Raw genomic sequence first — 16,633 nt, forward strand, 5'->3', positions numbered from 1 at the left:
CTTGTCGGACCCATGTAGAAGACAGTTTATGGGGTCATGTCGGACCGCTGTAGAAGACACTGTATGAGTGTGTATATAGGCTGCCCAAAAGATATACATGTAGATATATATATCGAGCCCGCAAAAGTCGCGCCCTCAAAAGGCGCGCCCACTTTATCAAAAGATGTGCCCGACAGAAATCATCGAGCGGCGAGCCATCAAAAGGCGCGCCAGACACGCGGCGATGCACGTGACCGACAGAACGCGTGTCGGCCTCTTCGTCAGGGTCTTTATAAACCGAAGCGGAGGCTGAGGCTTGGAAGCATAACAAACCAGTTGAAACCTCTGCATTCTCAGAGAGCTTGTCTAGAAGAGCTGCAAATCTTGAAACACTCTGTAACCAACCCTGTCTGATAGTACCAATCGGTAATCGCTGCTTCTCTGAAACACTTAGCAACCCAAAAACATGGCCTCTTCTTCCCGTCCAGCTACCCAGAACATGGCCTCTTCTTCCCGTGGTCTGCTTACTCTCTTTCCCGACCTCAACGAGTCCACAAGAGAGATAACCGGTGCGGTTGCCCTTGAACCTCAACCAAACGCCCCTGAGTTTGCTCCGTTGACCTTTCCTATGCGGTCTGTGGAGCAAAGAATGGCAGCGCAATCAGATATTGAGGCGAATCAGTATACTTTGAAGTCATGTGTGGAAACCATGACTGCGGTCACAAACTTGTCGCACCGGCTGCAGAGTAGGACAAATGAGGTGCAGCAGCTAAACGCCCAACTGGCTCTGCTCCAACGCATGTATAAGGATGCGCGAGCAGAGATAAGTGTGCTAAAGGCGGAAAATAAGGAACTGAAGCGGAAGGCCACCGTTATGTTCCGATTTGGAGGTCCGCCATATGCTGCAGTGGAGGAGCAGGGAGTAGTGATCATGCCCAGTGGAGTGGGTGCGGGAAACACAGAGGTAGCACCGGTAAGGGCCGCCCAGGACGGAGGCAAGAAGAAAAGACCGGCGGAATAGGCGAGAAGAAAAATCCCACTGTTCCGATTTGTGTTGGTTGTGTTTTGTTTTGTTTTGTGTTTTTTTATTTTTATTTTTATTTTTTTATTTTATTTTTTTTATGGTGTAAAATGCTGATCGGGGTTGATCCCCGGCATGAAGAAATGACAAGTTTGTAAAATGTTGTTTTTTTTTTTTTTTTTTTTTTTTTTTTTTTTTTTTTGGGAGTGTTTTGTTGAAAAAATAACAATAAAATGAAAGAAAACAAGGGAGAAAGAAAATAGATAAAAAATATTTATAGATGGATTATATGAAAAACATCAGTGCGATTGTTTCAAAATAAAGTGGGGTATTTAAAAAAGCGGAAAAGTGATTTGGAAAAAATAAATAAAAATAAGTGATTTTTTGAAATCAAATGGAGGAGAGAGAGGGACAAACCCATGTGATAAAGTGGAGAGAGAGTCGGTGAGTGGGGTGCAAAAGGTGAAGGAGAAATGATGGATTGAAAATGGTTTGGGTCAAAAGTGGACACTGTTAGTGAGGAACATGAGTGCATTGATTATTTGATATAATAATAATAATAATAAAAATAAAAAGTTAGAACAGTTGGAGAGAATGAGTGGAGTATGGTAAGGGTTTCATCCAAAGCCAAAATTCCTGCAGCGAATCACTTCGCAAATCCTAGCATGAGCTTTTTCTCTTTCCAGGCTTATTCATGAATTTCCTGGTGATTTCAAGAGCCTCTGGTGGCATTGTGGCAGAGAACACCCCAACCTGGATTTTGGGTGGCAGCAACTGAGAACACCCCAACCTGGATTTTGGGTGGCAGCAACTGGAAAATATCATAGATCTGATTTTTAAAAACCTCGTGACAGCATTTCATCAGCTTCATCCAAGACAAACATTTTGATGCAAACAGGGCGAAGTGATTGTCTCCGCAACATGTCAAACACACGACCAGGAGTACCAACAACAACATGAACCCCACTGGAGAGAATGCGCTGATCTTCGCGCACACTAGTCCCTCCAACACAAGCATGAACCTTCACACTTTGCTGGGCAAGTTCAAGAGTGGGTGGAAGAACCAAAGCTTGGCACTCAACCAAGCTATAATCTAGCTGCTGCAGAATTCCAGAGCAGAATGTTGCAGTGTTTCCAGTTCCTGACTGTCTCGTCATATGAGGTGAAGAATTCTTCTCCATCAGCCTCACACATGACTACAGTTGCACAAATCTTTGTTGATTTTACCAGCGGAATAGGTTGAGGCCCGGCGGGCGACTAAGGTGAGGTTGCCGCCCGCCGGGGAAGCGAAAATACTAGGTTTTAAACTGGCTCTGATACCATGTAAGAAATAATGTATAGAGAAAGAGAGAGAGAATAAATTGTATGTATTATTATTGATTGATATATTTATATCTATTACAATGATTCATGATTCCTATATATAGAAGAGGGTGAGTGTGTAGTAGGTAAGGAGTAGGTGAAGTGGAGGTGGTAGTGGTGTAGTGGGTTAGGTTTAGTGGAGTAGGTGAGGTGGTAGTGGTGTAGTGGGTTAGGTTTAGTGGAGTAGGTGAGGTGGTAGTGGTGTAGTGGGTTAGGTTTAGTGGAGTAGGTTTAAGTGGGTGAAGTAGGTGGAGAGTAGGTGGATTTTAACACTAAGTGTACTTTGTCCGTGTCCTTGTTCTTTCCATCTATGCTCAAAAGTGTCCTGATCACAATGTCACATATATTCTTCTTAATATGCATGACATCAAGGTTGTGTTGAAGCTCCAACGTTTTCCAATAGGGCAAGTCAAACATAATGCTTCTCTTTGTCCAATTCAAATTTGGATTTTCATTCCTTCGTTGTTTTCGATTTTGTGGGTGCTATCCATACGGCCTGTAAGTCCCAGAATCAATTTCCTCTAGTAGTTGTTGCCCCGATAAGTCCAAAGGTCTGGACTTATCATCAAATTGACCGTTGAAGAGCTTACTCCTTCGCCAACTATGGTTTTCAGGCAAGTAGCGACGAGCATCCATGTACCCTATCTTACTTCACAAACGTTGTGGCGATGCATTCATGTTCCAATTAGGACAAGCCAGGTAACCTTTTGTACTCCACCCTGACATGTTATCATATGTAGGGAAGTCATTGATGGTCCACATGACCGCCACATGCATTCTAAAAACTTGGCCATTCGATGCATCATATGTTTGCACACCACGCTCCCACAAATTCTTCAATTCTTCTATTAATGGTTTTAAGTAAACATCAATGTCTCTTCTAGGCGCCGAACGTCCGGGGATAAGCAATCACATCATGCAAAATGGCTCTTTCATACACTTCCACGGTGGGAGATTACAAGGCATTAAGATTATGGGCTACATGCTATATGATGTGCTCATATTTCCGAATGGTTGAAACTATCTGTGGCCACCCCTAGCCTTACATTTCGAGAATCAACAAAAAACGTTGAATGTTGCTTATCAAAGTTCTTCCATGCCTCACCATCGGCCAAATGCCTTAATATGTCATCATCCACACGCTTGTCTTTGTGCAATCTCATATCAACGGCTATTTTTTTTTGACATATACAATCTTTTCAACCTCGATGTCAAATAAAGGTACAACAATACCTTGTGAGAAATCTTTTTACCCCCATCATCATTCAACTTGTATCTAGGCTCATCACATGTAGGGCATTTCTCTAAATTTGCACTCTCGTTCCAAAACAATGCACAAGCATTCTTGCACACATGAATGGTTTCATATCCCAGACCCAAGTCACGCAAGAACTTCTTAGCATCATAGAGCGTCCATGGAACAATTTGATCACATTCTGGTAGAATGTCCTTGAATACCTGCATAACCATATCGAATGACTTGTTGCTCCATTTGTCGTACACCTTCACATGAAGCATCTTAATAACGAATGACAACACAGAGAACTTTTCACATGTCGAGTAAACTTTGCGTTGAGCATCTTCGAATAATCTAATGAACTTCTACAAATCCTCCTCCAAACTATTAGGTTCCTCGTCAGTATGATAATCCATAAGACAACTCATGTAAATATCTTCCAACATAATAGGCAATTCACTCGTCATTGGATGATCAATATCTGGCATACCTTCTCCACTACCTCCACAATGGTCATTTGATACACTAAAATGAGACACAGGAACATGTTTCCCGTGGTGCACCCAAGTTATACACGAAGCCGCAATTCCTCTTCGAATCAAGTGTATCCACACAACTTGTCTGCTATATTTTGTGCCATTGATGCAATCAACACATGGACACCTAATTTCATCCTCTAGGCCTAAATTTGCTGTAGCAAAGTCAAGGAATGACTTCACCCCTTCTTGATACTCTTTATTTGTCAACCTATTATTGATCGACATCCAACTCTTGTCCATTTATTGTCACCTACAACTCAAGCGAAGATTAACCAAGGAACAAATGAGAACACATATGTTGGTTCCTTTTTCTTTTTCTTTTATTTTCTCTACAAATTGTAGATCTAAATGTAACCTAAGACTTCATGTAATTAAAAAAAATAGTGTTAGAAGGAAAAGATATCTTGTACATATATATCTTGTACACGCTTTTCAAATGACTCCTATTATAAAAAGATCAAATACGTGCAATTATTGTAATTAATTTGACACAAAAAACATTGCCTATTTTGATAACATGGTAAATTGATAATCAACATCTCATTTAAGAGCTTGAATTATTGAAGAAAATAACTTCTTTGCTATTTATATGTTCAGTAAGAACTAAGCTTGAGGTTAATCAAAAGGCTTCTTTGAAAACACTATAAATTGCTCCCTTCAATAAACAATGAATGAATTCCACAAAAAATATGTGGAAGAATTGGAATTAGCACTTGATTTCCAACAGGGCAAGAAATTTTCAGAGTTTCTTATTTGGATAAATGAAAACAATTAATCTTATAATTGAGAATATGTCAAGTCAACTTACACTTGGCTAATTCACTATAACTCCAATTCTAGGAAGCAGAATTATTTATAATTAAATTCAGGATGACTTGATACGTGTATGGGTGTGACTGGATGTAGATAGCACACTATGGCCTTTTGATTATAGCAATTGCCATTGAATTGTTACACAGTCTAAGACACAAGGTTATGATAATTGCAGTCTCTGGTGGTGGGGGTTCACTAGTCAACAGTGTTGGCAGTGAAGAATGATGGTTGAAGGTGAAGCACTATTGGTGATGGTGACAGGCTGCTAAGATAGGTCTTTTATTGCTCTAAATTCCATCCCTCTTTTTACAAGAAAGATAAAATATAAAATGAATCAATTAAGAAAAAAGTTAGAAATGGCATCAATTGAAGACAAGATGAGTTGAAGTCGTTTGAGATGATATGGTCATGTGAATCATAGATTAACATAGTTTGATCAACGATGCGGGCAGTAAAAGAAATAGAGAAAGGCCTAAGAGAACTTGGGTTGAGTTGATAGATGTAGAATGTACTGGCCTGCGGTGTTAGGGGTTTGCTAGAGAATGGCTAAACACATTAAAGCTTTGTGTGATGTTTATGCACACTTCCTCACCTTAATGAAGTAATTCTTAAGGTATTCTTAATCCTATAGCTAGCGTCTTCCTCTTTTGATTTTTCTTCTTCTCCTTCACAACACACTATTCATTAGGATGTTATTCACAGCCTTAAAAGAGTCGCAATTTCAACCCAAAAAAAATCATATTATCCCAAATCAACCTTAACCCCTTCCAACAATCTTTCACTTTCAAAACCTAACCAATTTAGCCCCTCTTCCCTCTAGAAACCCTAGAGCATTTCCTCTAGCTTATACAATCCTAACACTAAAGGCTCCTTCATCTAAACATCACAATTCCAGTTGCAAACAGCAGAAGGCCAAATTTCCTAATATGTCTTACATCAATTCTTACCCTAATTAAAATTTGCAGATCATGTTCTTGACTTTTTCCACCTACAATGTGTTGGGCGTGATGTGCCTATAGACACCTTCAAAATTTTAACAGCAACACCATGATGAAACCTCAAACCAGCATTAAACAAATCCAAGCTCTATTTAAACTCTGTCATATATCAAACAATTAGTAATCCAGAAAGAGGCATAATTATTCCTTCCAATTGTTTAACCCTAAATAAGGTCCAGAAGAATAAAATAAACCGTGAAGTATTTCAATTTTATCTAACAATTTCAATCAAAAAAATAATTTATCAAGTAATGCTTCATGTAAGAATGACTAGTTGTACTCATGTAAATGTAAGCTATTTCACAAGAACTCGTGTAAATGTAAGCTATTTGATATTTGTAGTCCCATCAGTGTGTTTGAGGGCTTAAACAAAGCAAAATAGATGTAGAACTTGGACTGTTGTAATGGTGTTCAAGTGGTGAAAGTCCAGAGAGCAGGAACAAGCACGGCTAGAAGCATCATTCCAACTGTTTAAGGGTGTACAAGCAGTGAAATCCAAAGAGCAGTCCAAGCACCACTCAAGCAAGATGGGTTGATTTGGTGTTGGGGTCGATTTGGGGTTGGGTGTGAAGGTATATGCGAATGAAAGAAGATATAGAGAGAGGGAGACAGAGAGACACACACAGAGAGATAGACAGAGGGCGAAATAGAGGACATACCAGCCCGAGACAAAGCAACGGTGGTGCTTGTGTAACCCTTGCAGTGGTGCTCCAGTAACAGAGAAGAGGACAAAGGCGTGAAGCGTGAGGCGTGAGGCGTGAAGAGTCACACAGAATTGTGGGTTAGTTTAATAGACCTTGGACTTATTCCAGACAATTTTCTATTAGTCGCCAATAATAAAAAGACCCATTTTTCCCGACGAACTCAAAATTTAGTCGCTAATTTGGTTAGGAATCCCTCCAAAATTGGAAATCTTCATTCCAAAAATTGAATTACAATTGCCGTATAAATTTTATTCACTAAAAGAGAAATACCGACTAAATTACATTTAGTAGCTACAGATCTATGAAGCACGGGTATGGGTACAAGAACTGGTACCGATACGATACAAGTACGTCGATATGGTAAAATTCAAAAAAAGTAGGGTATGAGTACAGCTTGGTATGCTTGTAAAAAAAAATTATTTTTAATTTAAAGTAATACAAAAATTAATTAAATGATTTAATTTGTTAAGATCCAACCTATAATTAATATTTAATGCCAAAAGTAAAAAGATATAAATCAAAATTAAATGTCAATATATTAAATAACTAACAAACCATAGTTTAATTTTAAAATCATGCTAAGTATAAAACTAAAAATAAAAAAAAAAGTCTAGTGAAAGGAGTTTTATTCCTATAATAGAAGAAAATATTGTTTCAACTGAGGCACGGTACGGTACGGCTTGGGAATATACTAGGTACATCTGGGTATGCCAAAAATTAAGAAGAAAAAATTTGGATACGGGTTTCGTGTACCCGGTACGTATGCAAAAGTACCATACAAGGTACCATACGCCGGTAAGTACCCAGTACGGGTACGACATGTTTTTCGAAGTACCAATGCTTCATAACTACAGATTAATAATTTTAGGGACTAAATTTTTTTAAAGTAGCCGAAAATCCTAGTTTCAATGACAAATTCAATTAGTCATCAAAAGTAAAATAAATTCCGACTAAATTATTCTTAGTAGCTAAAGATTGTACATTTAGGGACTAAAAAAAAAATTAGTCGCCCAAAATCATATTTTCAACAACTAAAACTCAATTAGTTGCCAAAAGTAAGAGAAATACCGACTAAACTATATTTAGTAGCTGATGATTGCATCTTTGCCGACCAATTTTTCTTTTGTAGCTAAAGTGGCTATCTTTGGCAATTAGATTTTTTTTAGTAGCTAAAGTATGTATATTTGGTGACTAAATTTTTTTTAGTCGCCGAATGTGTAATTTCCTGTAGTGAGCCAAAACAACCAAAAGCAAAATAAGAAAAAGCCAGCCACCAATACATGAGTTAAACAATCAATTAGAAGGATTTCTAATTATCCCCAAAAAAAATGTTTCATCAAATAAAAGTAAAACATGTGTAATAATGCAGGAGTACAAAAGCCATTAACTGGACAATTAATACAAAAAAACACTAATCAAAAAAATGGAAACCAATTGAATAAGTAAAATACACACAACATAATGAGATGCAAAGGATACCTTATTTTCTTTTTTCTGACTCCACTCATGCCATCAAAACTTCAAAGTAAACCTACATTATTCCAAATGAAAAAAGAAAAAAAATAAAAAATAAAAAGGCACCCAATTAGTACACCACATTAATGTGTGTACCAATCTTTCCCCTCCCAAACTATTTACAATTCAAAACAATAATAATAATAATGCAAATAGTGAACCTGAATCTAAACCAAGATGAACCAAAGATAATGCAACAATATTATTTGTCTCGGCAATTTTTGTGAACAAAACCAGGTTGTAATGGAATAGTTTGATGTGTAAGGGAATTTTGGTAATTTGACATACTCGTACAGCCGAACACATCGAGATTGGAAGCTTCGCTTCATTACCTATTAAGGTAAGGTTTGCATACATGTTTTCATTGCATTGAAAAAGGCTTACAGTAAAAGAGTTTCACTATTATACAAAAGCCTTGGTTGAAAAACATGTGCAAAGAGCCCTACGTTAAATAGGGCGATCGATCGCACTTTTAACATTGGCCAGAGATCACTATGAGATCAATCACCTGGAATTAATTTTCAAGCAAAAGGTAGCATCGATATGAGATCGATAGGCAAGCAACTGCCTAAAATCAATTTTGCACCAGTAGCTAGCGATCAATCACTTTCTTGATTGCAATCAATTGCAGCTCCAATTTTCATTAAACCTAATCAAATTGATTTCTAATACTGTTTTTCTATACAAAGACCTCCATAATTCGTTTTATAGTATCCCACCTATTGAGCTTTCATAACCAACATATTTTACACTACGAAAAAATTCTTGACTTCTATTCAAATCATTGTGAGAGAATTTCTATGAGTTGCTTATCAAAAAGCCTTAAACCTCTGGACTATGAAGCACAAACACCTCTCCAAAGGTCGCATATAGGCATCCGACATGTGTCAGACACGAACATACGCCGGACACACTCCGGACACATGTTGGACATGCTAGAAAGAATTGGATACACTGGGACACTTTGGAAACACAAGGGACACATTGAAGACACACTAGGACACGCTAGGGACAATCTAGGGACACATTGAGTACTATTTTTTTCAAAAAAAATTAAAATTTTTAATTTTTTTACTAAAATAGCATGCCTAAAATTGATAAATTTTATAAAATTAAATATTTAACATAAAATATATATTAAATATTTAAAAATATATGTTTTGAACGTGTTCCCAACGTGCCGTGTCCTGCATTTTTTAAAAGTTTACGTGTCCGCGTGTTCGTGCTTCTTAGCCTCTAGATATCTTTTCATTGGTCGTTTTACACTCAAGGCTGGTTGGGTAGTCGGAGCCATTCAACAACAAAGATCGAGGTTGCTGCTCCATGGTGTCCAAAGATTAAGAAGGTTGACTGAGTCAAGCTGTGCTCATGGAGTAACTACAAATCATCAATATTAGGCAAACATAGGCAACGATTGTAAGCTCATTCGACTATGTCTTGTATTCTTTAATCTAATAGTGGATTTTTGTTCAGTGTTGGGACCATAGTTTTTTTTTTTCCCTTTGGGTTTTTTTTCACCAAATATCTAGGCATATAATATTCAGACTCCAAATACATCAAAAAAGAGTGTACACCCCCAAGAAGGAAAACATGTCCAACAATGACAATGAAGTAGAAACATCACCTGGAGATTGAGGCGGCATGTCTCTCCTTTTGAGTCCCAAGAATTTACAATGATGAAATTGATGTAACAAAGAATGGCTTAAACAGGTGAGGTGACCAAATTGCTCTAGTCTCTGTATATACACGAACCCCAAGTTACACCAACTTATCAATCAACCACTTATGAATCAAGAATTAAAACAAACATACCAACATAACAAAAGAAAATCTTTGATCAATCTATAAATTATGCTTTTGCTGGATATTCATCTCAGGTCTGCTTGTTTCCATGAAAAGCATTTTTATATGAAATTAACTTACGAACTCATTTTCCGTTTGGCAGAAAAAGATAAAATAGGCTAAATGACAAGATACACGTTCAAATTATAATTATTTTATTTTTTAAAAAAAAATCAAAAAAATTATAAAAGTCAAAAAAATTTTGCCCAACGGAGCTAATTTAGCCCGGGTAAATTAAATTCGTTTGGGAAATGGTTAACTTTCTACCCATTTTTTATTATTATTATTTTAGCCTGAGATAAAATAAAATAAAAAAGCCTCATTTAAAAACGATTTTTTGATTTTTTTAAATTTTTTACAAGAGTAAAAAATATAATGATTATAAGTTAAATGTGATATTTTTATGCTAAAAATGTTACATTTTCTTTTTATAACTAAAATAGGCCCAAATACAAGCCAACCCATCTTCCAAACAGAGGCAAAAACACCAAAAAGTCAAGTTAAAAACGTTTTTCCCAAACGAACCACCAACCCATGATGTAAACGGTCTCAATCTATAAAATGATAGCAAATAAATAAATACTTTTAAAAAACTGTGTTTTCTTTTTTCCTGTAGATTTTTTTTTTTTTTTTACTGTTGAGATCGTTCGACAAAGAGAATAGAGAGTGGTTTGGTGACTGTAAATAACCTGAAAATGCTTCAGGTTTCGATGACAGCTCTACTTTTCGCCGATCGCACCGACTGATTTGCTTATCTCCCCGTGGATATGCGGCTAGGGCTTTTTGTTTAGGAGTCTCCGACTTAGGATTTTGCCTATGTTTGGAAAGTTAGGTTTTAGGATTTTTTTTGGATTAAAATAGTTATAAAAAATAAAATTTAAAATATTATATTTAATCTATAATTATTACATTTTTTTTCATAAAAAAATTTTAAAAAATTAAAAATCATTTCTAAATCAGATTTTTTAATTTCAGACTAAACTAGTTAAAAAAATAAAAAAGACAAAAAAAAAACTTCCCCCCCCCCCCAAACGAAGCCATTGGTAAAAAAAACTCACTCCTCCCCCCAACGAAGTCATTGGTAAAAGAAGAGTAAACTATAATTTAGTTCAGAACATTAGCCCCGATCCCTACTGGGGGTGACCCCAGCTCCCATTGGTAAAAGAAGGGTAAACTATAATTTGGTTCAGAACATTAGCCCCGACCCTTACTGGGGGTGACCCCAGCCCCCAGTGAGGTGTGATTGGTCTATATATATATATATATATATTTTAATCTAATGGCCAATCCCTACGTATACGTGAAGGTGGTGGGAATGATTAGAGATTGGGAATCTCCAGCACGGTTGTTTGGTTAATTACACTCCCTCCTTTTTAATTCTACTTTCTCATGAATTTGTATATATTGATGGGAAATTACATGCGGTCAGAAGGAGAGGACAATAGTGACACGTGCATGCAGTTTTTTATTTGCACTTTACAAAAAATTATGCGAATATAAATTTTTTTAGAAGTGGTATGGTGGGGCTTTGTAAGAAGTAAAATAGATATATTTTTATAGTGATTGAGATAGTAAAAGTATATTGATTTATAAAATTGACTTAAATTTATTTTAAATTTTTATTGTAATACTCTTTACACTTTTCACTCTTATTAATTGACTTAAATTTATTTTAAATCTCTATTGTTTTAATTTGAATAATTAGATTTCTACACTTTTAATCCCAATTTCAATTTGATATTTTTATTCAAATTTTTGTTAATTTTTTGTATATGTACACCTTAGTTTATGTTTGAATCTTTTTCTCCACTTTCTTTCATATTTTCAAATCTATAATCTAAACATACCATTATAAGATTGACAAATGCCTTAAAATTATTAATTTTAACCTCTAACTCGAACAAAATAATCAAACTAAAAGTAGATTTAAAATGCAGAAACAAAACTTATAATTTGCTACAGTAAAAATTGGATCAAATTACAAAGGTTAAAAGTGTGATTTACCCTTGAAAGAAAGTTAAGAAATTTTGCAAGTAGGCCATTTTTATTTATGGACTCAATTTTATATTAAAATTTGGTAAAATTTACTCCAAAATACTTTTAATTTCTTGACTCAAATCTATATTAAATTAAATTTATTTAAAAACTTTTACCCATACTAAAGAAAACTAAAATATTTATTCAAAATTTTCAAAGTTATTTTGTGAGCCGCAAATTTACATTTAAACTTGAGTTTGTTTATTGAAATAACTTATATCAAATAAAATTTTGAGTAAAGGCCAAAGATGGCCTTATAAGTTTTTATCATTATGTTTTTTGAATTACGTTTTCAAAATCCAAAATCCAAATTTTAAAATCTATTTGGTTTTGGATTTTCACAACTTATATTTTAAAACACTTTTCAAACCCAAGTTTTGAAACCCAAACTTGCTTGGTTGAAGTTTTTACAAACAAATTTTAAATGTATATAGATTGGGTGGATATAAAAAGTTTTTACAAACAAATTTTAAATGTATATAGATTGGGTGGATATAAAACCGCGGGGGGGGGGGGGGGTTTCAAATTTTTAAAAATTCATAAAAATAAAAGATACTGAGTGAAAACTCTATCGTATAGATTAGATTAGATGCATCTAAAAATTACATTTAGATTATATATATGAAACAAGTAATCAAAACTCATAACCAAATAAGTTTTGAATTCAATTTTGTAAAAACTATTTTCAAAACTCATAATCAAATAAGTTTTCAGTTTTCAAAACTTTTTTCAAAAAATCTAAAATTGATTTAAAAACTGAACCAAATGCAGCCACACTTTTTTTGGTGAAAAAATATCATCACCGTGTTTGGTTCCAAATTTTTAAGTTAATTTTCAGAATTTATTTTTTAAATTTTTTTTGAGAAAGTGACAATTGTTTGGTGGTTTGAGTTTTTGCAAATTACAATTTCAGTTTTGGTTCAATTTTTAAATTCAAAAGTTTCTCTGCTTTATTTTCGAACTACCTGTTGTCATTGTTGGTAAATAGGCCCAAAGTGAAAAAGTTCCTCCTTTGTTTCAAACGTTTCCCAAAGATAAATTCAAAAGTTTCCCTTCAAATCTTTTTTTTTTTTTTCAAACAAAATAGCTAGGGTCCTAGAATTTGGAGCCCATAATTGATGAGGTGTGGGTCTGCATATGAAATTAATCTGAGCCATTAATGTGAAATTCTAGATAATTTATGAATTTTTATGTTTGGATATGTAACGTTATTGTTTTTCAAATGGCTTGGGAAATTAGATTTTTGGAGTAACCAAACAAAAACTTACTCTATTCGGTTTTGATTTTCAAAATTCACTTTCAGAAAATTTTACTTTTTTGTTTTCCATATTTTTTTATTTTCACTGAATTTTTTTAATATTTTCAACAATTTTTTAAATTTTTAGACACACGTAACATAAATACACTAAAAATACCAAATAGTTCAGGCGGGTCACGTAGCCCTTCAGTCCATTTAGTAAACAGAAATAGAAGACAAGGGTCAAATTGATACAATTTTAAATATTTTGAAAAAAAAAATTAAGATTATTTAAAATCTAGAAATGTAATTGATTATTGAGACGAAATTTAAAGGTAAAATGAAATTTTCTCCAATTTTAAGGTAGTTGCGTATTACAAAACAAAAAAGTTAATATAATTTTTATGCACGTACGTTAACCACTGCCTAATATTGTCCATGGTTAACATTTCTTTTCTGTAAATATGGATGACATTACTTGTAGAAAAAATTAGTAATTTTAACTCAATTTGATGTCTAAATTTCAAAAACTTAAACTTATTATTTATTTATTTATTATTAGATTGATTCAAAAATAATTTAAAAAAAGATATATTTGTCTCAAATGAGAAACAAAATATTATACTAACGTTAAAATCTCATTTAAATTTACTCAGCCACATAAAATTAGGTAGAAAGTTCAAATATATCATGATATCACTTAGTGTAAATAACATTTAATTAAAAGAAGAAAAAGAAAATGGAGCAAAAGATATTCATTTTAGGGGCATTTACTAATAAATCTTATATCCATAACTTATGGACCATTTAGTCCTATTAATATTCTTATAAACCCATAAATCCTATTTCCCATTAAAAATCTCACAAATGAAGCATACCCACATTTTGGAAACGTAACACGACAATATTACACACATTAGAATAGTTATAGAATCTCACGGTGTATCTTTTCAAATTTAATAAGACTTAATAATTTACAAGAAAATTCATGAGACTTTTCGGTACATACTTTTATGGGATGTGATTTCTAGGTAAATTTTAATGCAACCAATCCTCCAAGTCCTCAACCAAATGTCTTTAACAAACATGTAATACGCCATCGTGTTACCTCACAACAATGGTGGTTGTGCTTAAAGTACAGCAGTATCCCTCTTCCTTTATTTTAAAGCTATATATATATAGCATACTTAAAATGTGTTTGGATTATGGATTTGGATAACGATGTGAAAAGGAAAAAAAAAAATAGTGAGTGAAATGTAACTACATTTCATTCACATTTCACTAACTTTCATGCTTTTTCTTTGCAAATCTCTACCTAAATTCATGATCCGAATAAAACTTTAGTAGGATTTAATTGTCACCCCCCTTCCCATTGATTGGTAGGAGGGCAACTTACACTCAACATCATTACTTGAAGAAAAATGGCAAAAATAAATGCACCCCATCTTCATAAACACTCCCAAGGGAAGTCAACGAGTCTAATAAAGTCAAGTGGAAACAGAGTAACAATCTTTTGTGTCCCAATCTGTTCTGGGTGACTGCTCGAGCGGTTAATCAATCACTCGAGCGCTAATGCGAAACTTTCAATATCTTGCTTGTTTGCAAGCAAGACCGCTTAAGAGGTAATATGGTCACTCAAGTGTAAAAATGAGACTCCTAGTATTTTCACTGTAGCATTACAAAACTTCTAAGACCTTGCATTTACTGCTTGAGCGGTGGAAAGTTCGTTCGAGCGGTCTCTTTGATTTTGAGCACTTAGGTCGAGCAGTGTAAAGTTCGCTCGAGCGGTCTATTCGGGACAACCCATTTAAAAGTCGATCTAAACTTATTTATTTCTTACTTTTCCTCATATTTGCTCTCTCTAACACCACTTTCTGAAACCCTAACCCTAAAACACTTGATTTCCCTTAGTTTTACCCATGATTCACCTTAGATCTTCCAAAGGGGTTAAAGAACAAGCTTGTTTATAAAGTTCTAAAGATTATTTCTCATTTTCTTGAAGTTTGAAGTTGGGTTTTCATCTCGTGCCTTCAATCTTGAGGTAGGAATACTTTTAACTTATTATATCATTGATTTGAGACTCATATGTGGTATTTTCATTATATATACATGAAGATATCAAGATGTATGGAGATTTATATGCTATCTAATGGGTTTGATCAAAGGAGTTATATCTCATGATTTTCTTTGAAGAGTTTATGGAGATATGTTGTTGGTTGTGTTATGAATGATGAGAATTGGCCTTTAAATGTTTTAAAAGGGAAAAGTTCTAATTTTCTTAAAACTTGAATATATTTTCAAAATTGTTCAATAAAGGGCGATTTGGTTCAATTGACTTCCCAATCTTGAGATTGGATGTATTGACTTGATTTTTATGCTGGATTATGAAACTTCGGGAACCTCTTAACACAAAAACATTGAGATGGTGATGGGTATGACTTGAAGAATCTCTTCAATTGTGAATGTTTAAATTGTTGAGTTGTTGTGAATTGAAACTATCATAGGGGAATTGAGATTTGGAAACTCATGCATCATTTGCATTTATGAATTATACCTTGACTTTGAATTGTTAACGTTTGGCAAGGTTTGGAAAATGGGGTAAATAGCGTATGAGTCTGGGTTATGAGTCGGGTTTTGGTTTTTGAGTTGTGTAATGTATATTGGTACTCGTGCGATGAGCCAATGTGTCCAATTGTCCTGTCTTGTGCATATCATTGAACAAATGTGGGAAAGGTTTTGGGTGTCCACATGTCTTCTATTTATAGAGTCGATAAATGTGGAAAACTTCATTTTAGGTGTCCATAAGCCCGCCATTTTAGAAGTCAGCGAAAGTGGAAAGGGAAAGGTCTTGGGTGCCCATCACCCTGCCGTTTTGAGAGTCAATAAATGTGGGGACCTATTGTTTATAAACAAACCTATGTATATATATCTGTATATATTGTCTAGTAAGTGGCTCTTGTAACGGGACGTCATAGCATATTTACACCCATGGTTTTCGGTTATGATCTATTGTTGGCATTTCGCATTATGATTTTATAAAGAAAGATACTTGTACTTTTCTCGTCCAATTACTTGGTATGATCATATGTCTTTTGATCAATTTTATAACTTGTTAGTGTTATTTCCTAATGGGCGTTTACTCATCTCAAAACTAACAACCTTTCAGGAGATTATGCAATTGTATTGCGAAAGTGAGTTGGCTACGGATGGATTTTTGGATGAGAGCATGGAGGCTCTTTTGTGTGCAATGTGTTGAAGCCTCGGGCTATTCTTTTGTGATGGAAAATAGATTCCACCTTTTGTGTATTCGAGGGCACTCCATGAGAAGACGTTTTCTTTAGGGCATTTA

The 16,633-nt window shown here is 34.6% G+C and overlaps 1 protein-coding gene across 28 annotated transcripts in view; it reads right to left on the reverse strand.

Moving 5' to 3' along the window:
* The window catches only part of LOC114278627 (uncharacterized), a 68,201-nt gene extending 57,361 nt beyond the window's left edge, over positions 1-10,840 (reverse strand). For 25 of the 28 annotated variants that reach the window (XR_014329810.1, XR_014329811.1, XR_014329805.1 and 22 more), the window contains exons 1-3: positions 10,700-10,840; positions 9,793-9,904; positions 8,133-8,184 (exon numbers count right to left, since the gene is read on the reverse strand). The gene's annotated coding sequence lies outside the window, so the exon portion shown is untranslated. Of the gene's footprint in view, positions 1-8,132; positions 8,185-9,792; positions 9,905-9,980; positions 10,097-10,699 lie in introns of those variants that run through there. The other 3 variants (XR_014329806.1, XR_014329809.1, XR_014329799.1) reach the window with 1 other exon arrangement.
* Positions 10,841-16,633: the final 5,793 nt, after the last annotated feature.

This window comes from Camellia sinensis, chromosome 5, assembly GCF_055761805.1.
Source record: "Camellia sinensis isolate YWXY chromosome 5, ASM5576180v1, whole genome shotgun sequence".
Lineage (NCBI taxonomy): Eukaryota > Viridiplantae > Streptophyta > Magnoliopsida > Ericales > Theaceae > Camellia > Camellia sinensis.